This window comes from Pteropus alecto, unplaced genomic scaffold (assembly GCF_000325575.1).
Source record: "Pteropus alecto unplaced genomic scaffold, ASM32557v1 scaffold280, whole genome shotgun sequence".
Taxonomy (NCBI): domain Eukaryota; kingdom Metazoa; phylum Chordata; class Mammalia; order Chiroptera; family Pteropodidae; genus Pteropus; species Pteropus alecto.
Window position 1 is genome coordinate 1291280 of NW_006430057.1, and position 5965 is coordinate 1297244.

A 5965-nucleotide genomic window follows, 5' to 3' on the forward strand; every position below is an offset into this window, starting at 1 on the left:
AAATGGAATAGTGGTTACCAGAGGGTAGGGGGAGGGGGAAGGGGGAAGGTAAGGGGGATTTAAATTATTTCTTCAATTTAATATAATTAATTTAAAAAAATTAATATCGTGAAAAAAGAAAAAAGGAAATATGAATTTTTAAGAACTCCAAGAATGTGTCTTCTGCAAGTCTAAAGTGAACACAGACTTCACAGAATCCCTCCTGTAGCACACTCAGAGGGAGACCAAAAGCAGGCAAAAAGCTTAGCAATGGGGCACAGGGCCAACTCAAAAACCTTTCTGTACCACCACTACCTCCCCATTCTCCAAATTAAGTTTCAGTGCAGGAAGGAGCATGGCAACAACTAGTTTAAGAGAATGAGTTACCCCAAAAGTTAGCTCATTTTCAGAATGCTGTTGTCAAACTACTGTTTCAATGGCATCTGAACATATTCTCATTGAAAATAGCACCTTTAGGAGAGAAGTAACATACTCAAAAAGAGGGGTTACTCAAAGAGTCTCTCCCATCATTCCTCTACTTCCCTCCCTTAGGAATTTCTCCACACTCCCCTGGGCATTCAGCTCCCCTTTTGCTTCAGGCATTTGTAGCAGAGTTGGCAGTGCTTTCTCCATAGAGACTTTTTTTTTTTTTTCAGGCTATCTTAAAATAGCACTTTTCACTCAAAATGGCCACTAGGGGTGTGCAATTTCTGGCAATGCAGAAAAGAAAGTGTGTTTGGTGTAAGGCATATTCATCAAGTCCCTGCTAAGTTCCAGGCCCTGTGTTAGCTGAGATGAAAGAGAACCAAGACCCTGTCCTTGAGAAGCTCACAGTCTAGTGGGGAAGATGAGCCGTTCAAGTTCATCACTGAAGCTACTGTAACTTAAAGCTCCACTTGGCTTCCGTGAACCTATCATAACCTCTGATAGATAGCCTATCTTGTTCCAACAACACAACTGCACAACTGCTTTTGCACGCCAAAGTCTATGAGCCCATCTATCCACATCTACATCAGTCAGAAGGATTTCCCTGTATGGGTGTATGTGGTCACCAATCATTTCATCTTGTCTTTTACTTTTGTTGAAAAACTCCGGTAAGATCAGAGACTAGGTAACGGGTACGTGAGAATGAGGAGCAGCAAAAGTTGTGTTGTGACTAACAGAAATGAGAAATGTCACTACTGCAGACTAGAGATTTCTAGGGGAAGACTCTACACAGCTTAGCAAGAAACCATAACTATAAGAAACTTTTTCATAAGGTTCAAATGAACAGTATTTGACTTTGTTATGACCCTTTCTTTTCTATATCATATGATTACCTTCACCAGCTCATTTCTTTCCCTCTTTCCAGTAGGAGCTCCAAGTACTGAAGGAGCTTTGAATTAATATAATCAGATGATGCTAGGGGAGAGAAGGTCATCTTTTGAATTAGTACAACCTAACTTGGCAAAATAAACACGAACATATTTTGATAAAGATTGTTTTTCAGGCCAAATCTTGGCATGAAAAGCCACATACAAATTGTATTCAAAATTGTTTACGTAGTACTTGTCATTGTCAAGAGAATTAGATGTGGTTCTTGAGTCAAATGAAGTGAAATAATTTATGGGAAAAAAGTTCTAGACAAAACTCAGTTATGAGTAAGATGATGGTGATGATGATGATGATTGTACTAATTCTAATTCTAAACTAAAAAAATTCTAAACTAAATTCCACATTCCATGTTACTCCAGAATATTTTCTAATTTAAAATAGCATTATTTTTTTTAAAAATGCATTCAAGACATTGACCTTTCCTAAATCTAACAACTAAGGGAAAAGTCACACTTTTCATAATACCGTTGGGTCATGCTTATTCCTAGCCACACCTTGCTCGTGTTATTCCTCTGAGAGCCCAACTTCTAACCTCTCTCACCCACAGCCCTTCTTAAGTCTTTACCGACCATTGTGACATTTACTCATATATAGCATGGAACTGCTTTGTGGGTAGTTTGCTTATTAGTCTCCTTAGGACTGTAATCATCCGGAGGGGGTAACAGTGCCTCATACTTTCTCTACCACTTACATTTAACATTACTATATACAAAATTAAGCATTTTATATCTATTATCTCATTTAATTATTTCAAAAACCCTGCAATAGAGAATCTTTTATTCTGCTCAGTTTACAGATGAGGAAATTGAGGCTCAGGCAGGTCCAGTGTCACACATTAGTGGAGCTGGGATTCAAACCTGTATCTGATAGACTCCTGAGCCAGTGCTCTTAACCATAATACACATAAACTTATGCCACTGGACTTAACAAAAACAAAACATGTCCCCACCCTTGCTCCTTCCACATTTCATTTCCTTGGAGGGACTCTGCATTTTACGATTTGCTAACGCTTCCTCAAACTACACTATCATTTTAACCAAAGTGAGATCTTGCCTTCTCATCTCCCTGATGATGCTCAGCATGACTGGTTTAGAGAACATATAATATAATTAGATAAGGAGTTTTGCATTTCTAAGTTATTGCTCCCAATTTATCATTTGCCATCAATGAGTAGGGATTAGCACCTTAGGTCTTTTAACTTTGAAGAAAGGAGCTGGCAGATTCAACTTCAAGTGGTTAAGAATCAAATTACAAAAAAGGAAAAGAAAACAGTAAGATACTGTCGAGGGATTCTGTCTAATTCACATCGGTATCCTCCAAAGAACCTAGAAGAGAGCCTTGAAAACTACAAAGCCAGAAGCTTTTTGTTCATGAGGAATAACCAGCTGAGTAATAGTGATCTTATATGTATGCCTTCCAAGCCAAAATGGCAGCACACAAGGAGAGAGGGGCAAGTCATTGCTAAGGCTTTCAGAATTAATTTTCAGATCTCAGCTTTAATAATTCAGGAACAACTTACTGTTCTAAGAATCAGAAAAATGAGATTTTAAAGATATTTAAATCTAACACAGAAACACTGAGGAAAAATAAAACACATTTTTTTTCCTCTTTAGAGTTTTCGCATAGGGAGGAAATCTTTTTAAACACCAAATTACTTCCTTTTTCTGTCTATTTTGCTATTTACAAACTGAAGAAATATTTTTAATACCCTACAATGAAGTTATATTATTTTTAAGTCACTAAATAATTCTGTATATATATTAGTTCCAACTCAGTTAACAAGTGCTTTTCATTAAAGCCAAGTCAAATATTATGCAAATAATCTATATTATGTACAAATGAATAAATAAAACACTGGTGAACTCTATACTCCAAAACTTCATTTTAACCAACAACTATAACTTTACTCAGTATACTGGCTGACAGGTAGGAAAACTGATTTGAATTCAATCATTCCTGACCTTTTGTGTTCGCTTTACCCTAATAAGCATTTAAATGGCTCAAAGATAAAGACAAAAAGATAAAAATGAAAAAGCTTAAATAAAATGAGAGAGTAGAATGGCAAAGTACCCTTTTAAAACTAGAAGAACATTGTTTCTGTTCTTTAGCAAACCATTATTGACAAAAAGAAAACAAAAATGTGCCTTGGTTGTACATAATGGCTTTCTTTCAAAGAACAAGTTTACATAGACATACAAAATCATTGTGGATAATTTATTCATGCAAAGAGAAATTAGACTGTATTCATTCTGTGCCAATCAACTAATTTATAACCTGTCTTGGATCTGGGTCCCCAGTGTAAACTTGTAATAACAAACTCTCATTGACTTTTTCCTGAGTTGTATAAACAGAACCATAACATATCAACAAAATGTAAAGTGCACTGATTTCTATAGGTATGTGGCTTTAGCCAGCTAGATTACTAGCATTCAATGAAAACACAAAAACCTAAACATCCTGCTTATGTCCATTTGAACACACAGCAATACAAGCTTATTTTGTTACAGAATCTCAGTAATCTATAAAGCAGCCATACATCATTTTCTACACTGGATCTGACCATTGGTCTACCTATCCCATCAATCTGCTCCTGGAATAAAGAAAATTGATGGACCTTGAGAGGGGCAAAAATGCACCTTTCCACATATATTTTCATTTTCCAAAATCAGTCATATTGGATCTACCCATTAAAATCTGCCTTTTATGAACCTGCCAATACTTTCAGTCTATACCATTTCATGAGATAATATATTCTAAAAGCTATTTAAAGTAAATAAAGTGAGAGTTCCTATGACTTTTCTTAAGGTTACTTCTTTAAAATGTTAGCAGATGCCCCAGTTCTTGGTATAATATTCCAGTATATGGTGACCTGATCCATGTTTATCCTATCTACCCATTCATGATTAAACAGGCATACCTTCTTTGGCTAGACTGTCTTTTGGTGAGGTGAGACAAGAGTCTATAGATGTTGCCAAAGTCCTTCCTGACCACGTACCATATTTTACTGTCCTATTGGCCCTAACACATTCTGCCCTCAGTGTCCAGTCTACATTTACTCTCGTGTTGCATTAGCCGACTGCAATTAATTTCACAGCCTACTCTCCTAATAAAAAGTTTCAACTGTTTTCCCCTAGATTACTCTTGCTTTCCTGTCCACATTATCAAGCCTTATAGGGTCTCACTGCAGTACAACTCCTATAACTTGGCCTCTCTCAACTCTTTGGAAAGGGTGTTAAATCAGACCAGCATCCCTTGGGTAAACATCAATGGCTATTCAGCTTTTTTACATATCTTAGTCTAAAAAAAATGCCTACACTATCTATAACCTTTGTTTCCTTTTTTAAAACCAATTCCCTACCTATGACAAACCTCCTGTCACCAGATAAACCATTTGAAAGAAGAGTCTCAAGGGCTGACCCCTACAAAAGGTTTTTTTTAATTCTTAAGTGAATAATGTTGAGACAATGAAAATGTTTCAAAATTGATTGTGGTGATGATTGCCCATATCCGTGAATATACAAAAAATCATTGAAATACACACTTTAAATGGGTGAGTTGTATGGTATGTGAATTATATCTCAACAAAGCTATTAAGAAAACTTAAAGTGAAAAAATAACCTACCAAGTTTCATTTCCTTACACCTAAAAAATACATACATACATACATACATACATACATACATACATACATACATACTCCAAAATATACACTAGGAAATGAGTTCCCAGTAGAGAAATCATGGTGCTCCCCATTAGAATACTTAGATGTCAATGTCTGAAGATCCTACGCTGTAGCCATAGAGCCCACTGATCAGCTGGGTACAAAAGTGGGGCTTGCTGCACTGTTACTCTGAGGGCTCTTCTGGAGCTCTTATAAACAGAAATCCAAAACACATGGTTTAGTTCTATACAGTCACAGAGCATCAGCCATGTGCCAGGCAGTGGGCTACAAAGTGAGAAAACAAAGATGGACAAGATGTGGGCCCTGCCCTTCATGAATTCATGGGCTTGAGGAAAAGACAAACTCCTAAAGACAGAGTTAAAATATGATGGGGTAAGGGCCAGCACAGGGGACACACAGTGTGTGGGGATGCAAGTAAGTGAGAGGTTAATGCCACTGGTGAAGGAGGCTCAGAGAGGAGGAGGCAAGTGCGCTGAGCCTTGAAGGACTAAATAAAAATGTCCATGGCAGTCAAGGTGAATAAAGGTATTCCAAGCAAAGAAGAGAGCATAAGTAAAAGCATGGAGGAGTAACAGCATGTGCTTAAAGAGTCTGAAGATGAATGGAATATGGAGAGATGACCAAGATGAGCTGAGAAGGCATGTTTACAGAGGGCCCCATATGCCAAGGCAATGAGTTTGGACTGTTTCCTAGTGTAAGCCATGGGGAGCCAGCAGAGGTTTTTAAGCAGGGGAATGACATGAACAGATGTTTTAGTCATATTTATTACGTACTGAAAGCCAGAAGGTCAGCACTAATGGAAATTAGTCCATAAAATGACAGCACAGGCTGAAAATTTGCCCCATTGTCTATATTTTCCAGGAGCAATACACTGGATTGTGGAAAACTACTCATTAGAGTTGCATACAAAACTACTGAGGGAAACAAAGT